Source organism: Amborella trichopoda, chromosome 8, assembly GCF_054954075.1.
Source record: "Amborella trichopoda isolate Santa Cruz 75 chromosome 8, AtrichopodaSantaCruz75HAP2 v2.0, whole genome shotgun sequence".
Taxonomy (NCBI): domain Eukaryota; kingdom Viridiplantae; phylum Streptophyta; class Magnoliopsida; order Amborellales; family Amborellaceae; genus Amborella; species Amborella trichopoda.
This window is the reverse complement of record NC_142343.1, coordinates 20,560,654-20,574,641: the sequence shown is the minus strand read 5'-3', so window position 1 is coordinate 20,574,641 and position 13,988 is coordinate 20,560,654.

The following is a 13,988-nucleotide window of genomic DNA, read 5'->3' as shown; positions in this document are numbered from 1 at the left end:
GTATATTGTCTGGTTCAATATTATGGTAGACAAAGACGTCCCACCATTTTATGGCAATTTGTTTACTTAAACATGGCATATATTCAAAATTATTTGTATTATTTGGGGATATCACAAAATTCCATTAACGATCCGTGGTACTTGATACATAGTAATAAAATATAAGTGGTAATCTATATTGGGATCACTCCCATTGAATTCAATAAAACGGTTTTGAGAGAGTTGTAGAGGTTCAGGAAGTATTTGGGTTAAAGATCCCTATGTTCCAAACCAGTTACGAAACCAATTCGGAAATGGAGTGTTTATAGGCATTTTAAACTGTAAGACCAAGAGTGAGAAATATATGGGTTTTGAAGTGTCAGTATCTTATGCCAAGCATCTATGTAATCAGCATGTCTGTAATATTTATTAGGGAAATCTGGGGAATATAATCTCTTGGCTTTGGAAGGGTCTGATCCCCAATCTTCAAAAGATAATACTTTCCTTATTTGTAATTTTAAATATGCTACTATTTTCGAATTCTTTTGATTATAATGTACCAAGGAGATAGACTCTGTTTCTAGTAGAATCATTTCGTACCATTCTCTTGTTTTGGTACCTACAGATGGACAAAGATTATTGCATAAGTAATACTTAGCAACATTATTTGGGTTGTCATGCACATGTCTGGATTCTATGATTGCATCAGCAACAAAATAGGTTTCAAGATATGGAGATTTGTTGGGTAAAGTTGGTTTCTTTGGTGTAGAGGTTTGGAAAACTGGAGCTGGAGGAGAAGCTGAAGGTTGGCTTGATTAAGCTGGATAATTGATGTTTGGGGAATAGGAAATAGGACTATTTCTAGGTGATAAAGCAGGTTCCATTCTTATTGGTGACTAGGTAATATTTACTGGAATGATATCCTGTGAGGTTTCCATAGGGGCTTTTCCCCTTTGTTCAGGAGTGGAAGTATTATTATTCTTATTCATATTTGCATAAAACAAAGTTTGTGGAAAAGATAAAGCTGGTGGATCAAAATGATCAGTGTTGCCCTCCATGCAAAAATTCACGAGTAAGAAAATCAAGGAGATGGTTAGTAGTACCTTTTAAGTGTTCGATAGAAAAATCAAAAGATGATAATATCGCCTGCCATCGAGCAAAGATTTGCTTAGAGACAAGGTTTTGCACATCCTTAGTAAGAATATCAGTGGCGGCTTTACAATCTGTTCTAATAAGAAAATGCGTATTAAGAATATCACTCTAAAATTTAGTAACACAATGAACTATGGAAAGTATTTCTTTTTTCACGGTAGAATAATTTTATTGAGTAGAATTCCTAGCTTTCGAAGTATAGCGGACTAATTGCTCATTAGAGTTTATTCGTTGTTTTAAAATACCTCCTAAGCATAATTCAGAAGCATCACATTTTATAATTTTGAAAGCATTAGGATTAGCTAGATTTAAACAAGGTAATTCTTTAGCTTTAATTTTTATTTTTCTTATAGCTTGAGTATGTTCTTCTGTCCACTTGGGAGGATTCTTTTTAAGCCGTTCATATAATGGTTTAGCATCTATAGCCAATTTTTCATAAAAGTCTACTATATAATTTAAACATCCTAAAAATCTTTGTAATTCGGTTTTTTCTAAAACAATATCAGGAAATTTATCAGCAAATTGAATAGATCTTTCGTTTGGTATAATTGTACCATAATGAATATGATGGCCTAAAAATCTTACTTTCGTTTGAAAAAGATTTATTTTTTTAGCAGATACTACTAAACTTGCATGTTTGATTGCTTGTACAAATGTATGAATTTGTTTACAATGTTGTTCGATAGTATCCGAGAAGACTAAAACATCATCAATGTATACTATCATAAATTTATAATATGGATTAAATACTTCATTCATTATTTTTTTAAAATTCTGATGGAGCATTTTTTAATCCGAATGGCATTACGTTCCATTCATATTGTCTAAATGGAACATTAAATGCAGTTTTATATTTATCTTCTGCTTTTATTTGTATTTGCCAATAACCAGATTTTAAATCAAATTTAGAAAAGATTGTAGCAGTAGCAAGTCTATCGAGTAAGTCTTTTTTATTAGGTATTGGATACCTAATCCATTGTAAAACTTTATTCAAAGGTTTATAATTTATTAGTAATCTTGATACTCCACTTTTTTTTTCCGCATTTTTATTGACATAAAAAGCAGTATAGCTCCAAGGAGATGCACTTATTCTTATTAGATTTTTTCTTTGTAATTCATCAATTTCTTATTTATAAAATTCTGATAAGGTTGTATTCATTTGTATTGGTCTAGCTTTGGTAGGAATTTTTGTTTCATCAAATCCTTTTTCGTAAGGTAATCCTACGATATGTTTCTTTCTTTTCCAAAAGGCATTGGGAAGGTCACTACAAATTTCTGTTTCTATCTGAGTCCGAAGATTATTAATTTTTGTTATTTTCTCAGGGTTTTCTAAGTCTTCTTCTATTTGTTTATATTTTATTTCTATTTTAAGGGAACATAGAAACTTTTCTTTATTATTTATTTTTTCTTTGACTCTATTTATTTCTTTAAGTTTTGGTTTTTTAAAAATTCAAACTTAACTGTTTGTCCTACTCTAGATGTTTCTATTCCTGAATTATTAATTGTTATGGGATATAGTAAGGTTAGGAATGGAATTCCAAGTATGACTGCCTGACTTAAGTTTTTTACCATAATAAAAGGTGTTGGAAAACAGTGTCCATTATTACATACCATGGCATTGATAATTTGTATTTAATAAATAATCTACTACCATCAGCAGTATTAAGTATTTGAGTAGTTTTATCAAAATATTTTGATGGAACTAAATCTTCATTAATACAATTTAAATCTGCACCTGAATCTACTAAGGCTAATGTTTGAAAATTATATTCTTCTGCAATGACAATTTTTACTAATATAAATCATTTTTGGGAAATAATTTTATTTACTAAGTTTACAGATATATTTTCTTCAACTTCTTTGGTTCCGGAAGTTTCTGGTTCTTTATCACTAGGATCTGCTAGTTGATCGAATTCGATTTCATCTGTATCAGTTACAGTTCCTGATATGTCATTTTGTAATTCTAATATTTTGATTCTAGTTTTTAATTGTCCTACTTCTGTTTTTATTTCATTTACTTCTTTTTTTAATTCAGATATTGTGGGTTCTCTTTGAAGTATATCTTTTTTATTAATTCGTTTGAGTATTTCAGCAAAATTGTAATCCTTTAGTTTTTTGAGTAATGGATCTAGTTTATTTTGTGCTTTTGTTAATGTAATAAATTGGGTAATAATTTCTCTCTTTTCTTCTAGATCATTTATTTTTTCTATAAGGTCTAATATTAATGTATCTTCTTTGGATAGCATATTACATGAACATTCTTTTATATTCTGTTCAGATCCAGATTGTTCTGTTGAGGACATGAAATAATCTTCATCTTCTGCTTGTCCTACCATTGTAGTATCAGTGGAAGATTCAGAAGAATCATCATCATATATTTGTATTATATCATATAGTTTATTTCTATTGAGTCTTCTAAGATTATAGTATCTATTTTCTTTTTTATTTTACATTGGCTTTTATAATGGCCAACTTTTCCGCATTTATAACATACAGGTAATTTCTTTTACCTTTATGGTACTTGTATTTTGAAGAAAATCTTTTTATGAGTTTTTCTTTTTTATGTTTTTTATAAGATTTCTTTTCTTTTCTCTCTGTTTTATATCTTTTTTTTTTATGAAATTTATCTCTAGATTTCTCTATATGATATCCGAATTGTTCACAGAAGTCTCCTGACTCTTTTTTATCAGTCATTTTTTGTTTATCTAATTGTTTCTTTAATTTCATGTCTGTACATAGGGCTAATCCTTCTGCACATATTTCTACAGATAATTCTCTTAATGTATAAACAGAATATGGTATTATTCCTCCATTTTTATTTTTTAATCGAGTTTTTACCTTTTCTGCAAATAAATATGGTAATCCAGCAATAAATTTTTCTTTCCAATGATCCTGCTGGCTATCTTCTCTACTTAATAGTCTGGAAAAGAAAACATCTTTGTACCATTTATAAAGGGATAAAGTTGGACATCTTAAATTAGATAACAAATATTCAGATATTCCAATTTACTATTGATCTTCCTGAATAGGAAATATTCTTGGCTACCAAATCATCTTCGAATTCTATATCAACAGGGGTACGTCTATGATGATAGGGCCTAGCTGTTAAAGGTTTCCATGATTTTCCATATACTATTCTTTGAATATTATTATTATCTTGTTCATGACTATTTTCCATAAAGGCTTCTTCCATATTTTTTATTGTGTTAGCAATTATAGGTGTCTCTTCTTGTAAGGTTAATGTAGATGATTCAGGGATTTATGTAGAAATTTTCTCTTTTTCTTTGTCCTCTACTTTTAAAGTTTTTTCTTTAATTTCTAATTTAGATAATTTTGATATTAATTGGTCCATTAGGGTTTTATTTTCTCCTCCAAAATTAAATTTTTCTTTATCAAGTGATGGAGGTGGTTTAAATAAAACATTTTTTGTTTCTTTTATAGGTACAGGTCTTAACATATTTTCAATTCTGGATGCCTGCCTTCCTAAAGGTTGCATATATAAATTTGTATAGTTATTTTGTTCTATTACATGTGGAATTAATTCAGCTTTATGTATTATTTCTCCTGTAGTCATTTTATATGGTGTAGCTTTTGTTTCTAATTTTAATTCTGGTTTTGATCCTTTTATAACAATACTTTTTTCAGGAGGGTGAATGCTTGTCATTGTATTTCTGTCAGTTGTTTCATATGAAGCATATTGACTTTGTATTATATTTATTGCAAAATTAGGAATATGTATTTTTCTTTCTCTACATATTTCTTTTAACCGTACAAAAAATCCTTTGTTATATCGTTTTCTTTTTCGTGCCATATTGTACTTTATATGAAATAATTCTACTAATCTAGGTTGAAAATGTTTTTTATACCAAGTTCTTATTTCCCTATTTTCTTCAGATAAGTAATCTTGTTCTATAAATTGTTTGCTAAGTCTTTTTTCTTCTGTAAGAGTTAAGACTTGAAAATCCATTTCTGATTCAGTTATTTCTGGTTCAGATATTAATATGGACCTATATTGTGGGATGACAATATTTTCTCTTGTCCTATATAGACTTTCTAATTTTGGATTTATAGAAGAAGTAGAACTTCTTGGTAATTCTATTATAGATCTCGTAAATGATTTTATTTCAGAATCATCTTTAGTGTTATTTCTTCTATTGTTGGTAAATTGAATTTCTATTTTACCATTAGGATTTTCTAGTATTCTTTCTGGAATATTGTTTATTATTGGGGCTTGGTATTGATGATTTTCATTGTAGATTGACCATGATTCAGGTAGAGTAATTTCTGACCATTCTATGGTTTTTGGTATAATAGTATTAGATTTTTCAATATTGGTTTGGAAGAATATTGTTTTTCCTCTTGTATCATGTTGTAAAACATTGGGGCATAATGTGGTCATAACTTTGTAATATATTCTATATACTATGGCTAAATTCTGAGATCCTGGGATCATATCGAATCCTTGGGTTTTCAGGTTTAGGGTTAATATCTTAAGAATATTTGGATCTTTTAATGATATAGAATAATTTGGGAAGCAATTAAAGTATACTGGACCACTACATAGACTAGATTCTACCATGCCTAATAAGGAATCATTAATAAACTTATTAGGTCTAGTATCTCTTAAACATACTAATATTAAATTATTAAGTCCTAACCTGGTTAATGGTTTAATAGCTACTTGTATTAAACCTATATGAAGATAATTGTAACTTTTATCATTATGAGATTGTATTATTTTATTAGTTAATAACTGAAAGTCTTCCTGGGTACTTGTTACTGATAAAGTTCGTTCTACGGTTTTTATTGCATAATCTACTTTGAAGTTGAAAGATCATTTCTTATATATATCACTTATAGGGACTTTAGGTATATTCCAGTTCTGTATTTGTTTTTCGATATTATCTATCACTATCTCTTCTTTATTTTTTATCCTTAGAGTATTACTAGTTTGGGGTAATGCTTTACTTGATAGATTCCTAATGAAATTCTCCATTTATTAGGTTGCGGATGAGTGCTCTTAGCTATCTCTTACGTCTTTTTGACCTCAGCGGCTCTCCTGGCCTTAACGGTCTTTTGACTGGATGCTTTTTAGCCTCAACTCTCGGACCAACTTTCTCTAATGAAGGAATTTAATTAGGTTTCTCTCTCCTAAAGTATTACTCTTAGTAGCAATATTCTTTGGATACTATTTAAATGAGACTATGGTGTGGCTCTGATACCATTTTTAACCAAGATCTAGAAATACATATTCTAATAATATTTTTATACCATCAATTTTAGATAACCGAAATAGAGACTTAATACTATGATAATTATGAGAGATACAGGAGTAATATCAATAGTAATCTATGTATTATAAGTAGTTTGATATATTTTTATGCTACATACAACACGTTTTATCAGAACAACTGTAAACAATTAACTTTTATAAAGACTTAAACAATTTTTTACAAACTGTTACAGACTGAGGCAAACTTGAAATAAACTAACAAACTATTAATAACTGAAGCAAACTTGAAATAAACTAAAAAACTATTACAGACTGAAGCAAACTTGAAATAAACTAACAAACTATTACAGACTGAAGCAAACTTGAAATAAACTAACAAACTATTACAGACAGAAGCAAACTTGAAATAAACTAACAACTATTACTGACTGAAGCAAACTTTATGAAAATAGAGAATACTTACAGTACACACAAACAATAACTGCATAAATCCTTCCACTCTGGTGGATAGTAACTTAGTAATACAGAGTGGTTACAATCACATATAGATAGTAGTTTTTTCAAAGGAAAAAAGAAAAAAGTAAGAGGAAAGCGAGCATTCCCCTGATCCTCAGAGCATTCCTTGAGAACTCCGAGCAACCTCTTTCCTCTTACTTTTTTCTTTTTTCCTTTGAAAAAACTACTATCTATGTGTGATTGTAACCACTATGTATTACCAAGTTACTATCCACCAGAGTGGAAGGATTTCTGCAGTTATTGTTTGTGTGTACTGTAAGTATTCTCTATTTCCATAAAGTTTGCTTCAATCAGTAATAGTTTGTTAGTTTATTTCAAGTTTGCTTCAGTCTGTAATAGTTTGTTTGTTTATTTCAAGTTTGCCTCAGTCTGTAACAGTTTGTAAAAAATTGTTTAAGTCTTTATAAAAGTTAATTGTTTACAGTTTTTCTGATAATATGTGTTGTATGTAGCATAAAAATATATCAAACTACTTATAATACATGGATTACTATTGATATTACTTCTGTATCTCTCATAATTATCATAGTATTAAGTCTCTATTTCGATTATCTAAGTTATTATTATTATTATTATTGTTATTATTATTGTTATTATTATTATTATTACTATTATTATTATTATTATTATTATTAGTATTATTATTATTATTATTATTATTATTATTATTATTATTATTATTATTATTATTATTATTATTATTGTTATTATTATTATTATTATTATTATTGCTCTTAACTATCTCTTACATCTTTTTTACCTCAGCGGCTCTCCTGGCCTTAACGGTCTTTTGATTGGATGCTTTCTAGCCTCAACTCTCGGACCAACTTGCTCTAATGAAAGAATTTAATTAGGTTTCTCTCTCCTAAAGTATTACCCTTAATAGCAATACTCTTTGGATACTATTTAAAGAAGACTATGGCGTGGCTTTGATACCATTTCTAATCAAGATCTGGAAATAAATATTCTAATAATATTTTTATACTACATACAATACGTATTATCATAACAACTGTAAACTGTTGACTGTTATTAAGATTTAAACAATTTTACAAACTATTACAGACTGAAGCAAATTGAAACAAACTTGAAATAAACTAACAAACTGTTACAGACTTAAACAAACTGAAACAAACTGAAACAAACTTGAAATAAACTAACAAACTATTACAGACTTAAACAAACTGAAACAAACTTGAAATAAACTAACAAACTGTTATAGACTTAAACAAACTTTATGGAAGTAGAGAATACTTACAGTACACACAAACAATAACTGCAGAAATCCTTCCACTCTGGTGGATAGTAACTTGGTAATACATAGTGGTTACAATCACACATAGATAGTAGTTTTTTCAAAGGGGAAAAGAGGAAAGAGGTAAGAGGAAAGTGGTTGCTCGAAGTTCTTCAGGGAATGCTCTGAGGATCAGTGGAATGCTTCCTTTCCTGTTTCTTCGATTGGAGTGGTTCCCTCTATTTATAGAAGGGAAAAGCCTTAGTGGATGTTACCTGGTTCATGATGAAGGAATCTTTCTTTATTAAGAAAAGATGACTTGATGGGATGCTAGCAGCTCGATGGATGCCAAGTAGTCGGCCTTTATTTGGGAATCTTTCCGTAGAAGCTTGATGAGATGGCTTCTGGACTTTGTCGGTGGTGTTTTGTAGGTGGCATTTGTCGTTTAGTACAAGTGGTGGCTGTCTTATCAAGTAGTGGTTGTCACATCATTTGTCGTTTAGTACAAGTGGTGGCTGTCTTATCAGGCAGTGGCTGTCGTATCAGATAATGGCTGTCGCATCAGTTATCTTTTAGTCCCGTTTGTTTTTGCTTTAAGTTGCTTTTGTCACATCTTCCTTTATTTGCCTTGCTTTAGTCATATCTATTTTGCTTTTCTTGCTTTATATCACATCTACTATTGACGGTATATACGTCTTGGTTTGATTGGTTAATACAGGGTATGTTTCTGGGACATTCCATGTCCTGATGGGTCTGGTGTATCAGGTGGTACTTCTATTTCGGGAGTACTTGGTGTGCTGGATTCATCATGAATTTGGGCAAGTTCTGCCTCTTCTTCAAATATTTTCATTAGTTGTTTTTCTAGCTCTTCCTTGGTCGCTCTAGGATTTTTCTTTTTCATTATGGTAATATATTCTGCCAGACTATTTGGGTTCGAGTAGGAATGAGAGCCATATGCTAATAGGATTTGTTTGAGTTGTATATTGTCTGGTTCAATATTATGGTAGACAAAGACGTCCCACCATTTTATGGCAATTTGTTTGCCTAAACATGGCATATATTCAAAATTATTTGTATTATTTGGGGATATCACAAAGTTCCATTTAACGATCTATGGTACTTGATACATAGCAATAAAATGTAAATGGTAATCTATATTGGGATCACTCCCATTGTATTCAATAAAACGGTTTTGAGAGAGTTGCAGATGTTCAGGAAGTATTTGGGTTAAAGATCCCCATGTTGCAAACCAGTTACGAAACCAATTTGGAAATGGAGTGTTTACAGGCATTTTAAACTGTAAGAACCAAGTGTGAGAATTATATGGGTTTTGAAGTGTCAGTATCATATGCCAAGCATCAATGTGATCAGCATGTCTTTTATATTTATTTGGGAAATCTGGGGAATATAATTTCTTGGCTTTGGAAGGGTCTGATCCCCCAATCTTCAAAAGATAATACTTTCCTTATTTGTAATTTTGAATATACTACTATTTTCGAATTCTTTTGATTATAATGTACCAAGGAAATAGACTCACTTTCTAGCAGAATCATTTCGTACCATTTTCTTGTTTTGGTACCTGCAGATGGACAAAGATTATTGCATAAGTAATACTTAGCAACATTATTTGGGTTGTCATGCACATGTCTGGATTCTATGATTGCATCAGCAACAAAATAGGTATCAAGATATGGAGATTTGTTGGGTAAAGTTCGTTTATTTGGTGTAGAGGTTTGGAAAACTGGAGCTGGAGGAGAAGCTGAAGGTTGGTTTAAATAAGCTGGAAAATTGATATTTGTGGAATATGAAATAGGACTATTAAGAGGTTCCATTCTTGTTGGTGACTGGGTAATATTTACTGGAATGATATCCAGTGAGGTTTCCATTAGGGCTTTTCCCCTTTGTTCTGGAGTGGAAGTATTATTATTCTTATTCATATTTGCATAAAACAAAGTTGGTGGAAAAGATAAAGCTGGTGGATCAAAATGATCAGTGTTGCCCTCCCTGCAAAAATTCACGAGTAAGAAAATCGAGGAGATGGTTAGTAGTACCTTTTAATTGTTTGATAGAAAATCAAAAGATGATAATATCGCCTGCCATCGAGCAAAGATTTGCTTAGAGACAAGGTTTTGCACATCCTTAGTAAGAATATCAGTGGCGGCTTTGCAATCTGTTTTAATAAGAAAATGCGTATTAAGAATATCACTCTGAAATTTAGTAACACAATGAACTATGGAAAGTATTTCTTTTTTCACGGTAGAATAATTTTGTTGAGTAGAATTCCAAGCTTTCGAAGTATAGCGGACTAATTGCTCATTAGAGTTTATTCGTTGTTTTAAAATACCTCCTAAGCCTAATTCAGAAGCATCACATTCTATAATTTTGAAAGCATTAGGATTAGCTAGATTTAAACAAGGTAATTCTTTAGCTTTAATTTTTATTTTTCTTATAGCTTGAGTATGTTCCTCTGTCCACTTGGGAGGATTCTTTTTAAGCCGTTCATATAATGGTTTAGCATCTATAGCCAAATTTTCATAAAAGTCTACTATATAATTTAAACATCCTAAAAATCTTTGTAATTCGGTTTTTTCTAAAATAATATTAAGAAATTTATCAGCAAATTGAATAGATCTTTCGTTTGGTATAATTGTACCATAATGAATATGATGGCCTAAAAATCTTACTTTTGTTTGAAAAAGATTTATTTTTTTAGCAAATACTACTAAACCTGCATGTTTGATTGCTTGTACAAATGTATGAATATGTTTACAATGTTGTTCGATAGTATCCGAGAAGACTAAAACATCATCAATGTATACTATCATAAATTTATAATATGGATTAAATACTTCATTCATTATTTTTTTAAAATTCTGATGGAGCATTTTTAATCCGAATGGCATTACGTTCCATTCATATTGTCTAAATGGAACATTAAATGCAGTTTTATATTATATCTTCTTTTTTTATTTGTATTTTCCAATAACCAGATTTTAAATCAAATTTTCAAAAGATTGTAGCAGTAGCAAGTCTATCGAGTAAGTCTTTTTTATTAGGTATTGGATACCTAATCCATTGTAAAACGTTATTCAAAGGTTTATAATTTATTACTAATCTTAGTACTCCTCTTTCTTTTTCCGCATTTTTATTGACATAAAAAGCAGCACAGCTCCAAGGAGATGCACTTATTCTTATTAGATTTTTTCTTTGTAATTCATTAATTTCTTTTTTACAAAATTTTGATAAGGTTGTATTCATTTGTACTGGTCTAGCTTTGGTAGGAATTTTTGTTTCATCAAATCCTTTTTCGTAAGGTAATCCTACGATATGTTTCTTTCTTTTCCAAAAGGCATTGGAAATGTCACCACAAATTTCTGTTTCTATTTGAGTCCGAAGATTATTAATTTTTGTTATTATCTCAGGGTTTTCTAAGTCTTCTTCTATTTGTTTATATTTTATTTCTATTTTAAGGGAACATAGAAACTTTTCTTTATTATCTATTTTGTCTTTGACTCTATTTATTTCTTTAAGTTTTGGTTTTTCTAAAAATTCAAACTTAATTGTTTGTCCTACTCTAGATGTTTCTATTTCTGTATTATTAATTGTTATGGGATATAGTAAGGTTAGGAATGGAATTCCAAGTATGAATGCCTGACTTAAGTTTTTTACCATAATAAAAGGTGTTGTAAAACAGTGTCCGTTTTTGCATACCATGGCATTTGATAATTTGTATTTAATAAATAATCTACTACCATCAGCAGTATTAAGTATTTGAGTAGTTTTATCAAAATATTTTGATGGAACTAAACCTTTATTAATACAATTTAAATCTGCACCTGAATCTACTAAAGCTAATGTTTGAAAATTATATTCTTCTTCAATGACAATTTTTACTAATATAAACCATTTTTGGGAAATAATTTTATTTACTAAGTTTACAGATATATTTTCTTCAACTTCTTTGGTTCCGGAGGTTTCTAGTTCTATATAACTTGGATCTGCTAGTTGATCAAATTCGATTTCATCTGTATCAGTTACAGTTCCTTATATGTTATTTTGTAATTCTAATATTTTGATTCTAGTTTTTAATTGTCCTACTTCTGTTTTTATTTCATTTACTTCTTTTTTTTAATTAAGATATTGTGGGTTCTCTTAGAAGTATATCTTTTTTATTAATTCATTTGTGTATTTCAACAAAATTGTAATCCTCTGGTGGTTTGAGTAATGGAACTGGTTTATTTTTTGTTTTTGTTAATGTGATAAATTGGGTAATAATTTCTGTCTTTTTTTCGGGATCATTTATTTTTTCTATAGGGTCTAATATTAATGTATCTTCTTTGGATAACATATTACAGGAACATTCTTCTATGTTCTGTTCAGATTCAGATTGTTCTGTTGAGGACATGAAATAATCTTCATCTTTTATTTGTCCTACCATTGTAGTATCAATGGAAGATTCAGAAGAATCATCATCATATATTTGTATTATATCATATAGTTTATTTCTAATGGATTCTTCTAAGATTATAGTATCTATTTTCTTTTTTATTTTACATTGGCTTTTGTAATGACCAACTTTTCCGCATTTATAACATACAGATAATTTCCTTTTACCTTTATGATACTTGTATTTTGGAGAGAATCTTTTTATGAATTTTTCTTTTTTATGTTTTTTATAAGATTTATTTTCTTTTCTCTCTGTTTTATATTTTTTTTGTTATGAAATTTATCTTTAGATTTCTCTATATGATATCCGAATTGTTCACATAAGTCTCCTAATTCTTTTTTACTAGTCATTTTTTGTTTATCTAATTGTTTCTTTAATTTCATGTCTTTACATAAGGCTAATCCTTCTGCACATATTTCTGCAGATAATTCTCGTAATGTATAAACATAATATGATATTATTCCTCCATTTTTATTTTTTAATTGTGTTTTTACCTTTTCTGTAAATAAATATGGTAATCCAGCAATAAATTTTTCTTTCCAATGGTCTTGCTGGCTATCTTCTCTACTTAATAGTCTGGAAAAGAAAACATCTTTGTACCATTTATAGTGAGATAGGGTTGGACATCTTAAATTAGATAACAAATCTTCAGATCGGGCTTCAAGTAAGGCTGTACTCCCCACAAAATGAAGTGTGATGGTGTAAATGAGAGTATTAACAGCATCACTTTAGGAATATAGAACGTCTTGATTATTTTCATTTTTAACAGTCCATTGGCGAGTATTATTCAGAATTTGTTGTTTTGTATTTTCAGGTAAGTGGAAATCCCACCAACCTCGAAGCCATCCTGTGAAACCACGAACAATGGCTTTGGCGACCTCTTGAACATGGTTGCCTACCATTTTGCATGCAGAGGCATACATGGTCATATGTTTCATAGTGTCTAATATTTGTTGTTCAGATAATCCATCTATATTCCAATTTACTATTGATCTTCCTAAATAGGAAATATTCTGGGCAACCAAATCTTCTTCGAATTCTATATCAACAGGGGTAGGTCTATGATGATAGGGCCTAGCTGTTAAAGGTTTCCATGATTTTCCATATACTATTCTTTGAATATTATTATTATCTTGTTCATGACTATTTTCCATAAAGGCTTCTTCCATATTTTCTATTGTGTTAACAATTATAGGTGTCTCTTCTTGTAATGTTAATGTTGATGATTCAGGGATTTCTGTAGAAATTTTTTCTTTTTCTTTGTCTTGAATTTTTAAAGTTTTTTCTTTAATTTCTAATTTAGATAATTTTGATATTAATTGGTTCATTAGGGTTTTATTATCTTCTCCAAAATTAAATCTTTCTTTATCAAGTGATGGAGGTGGTTTAAATCAAACATTTTTGGATTATTATTATTATTATTATTA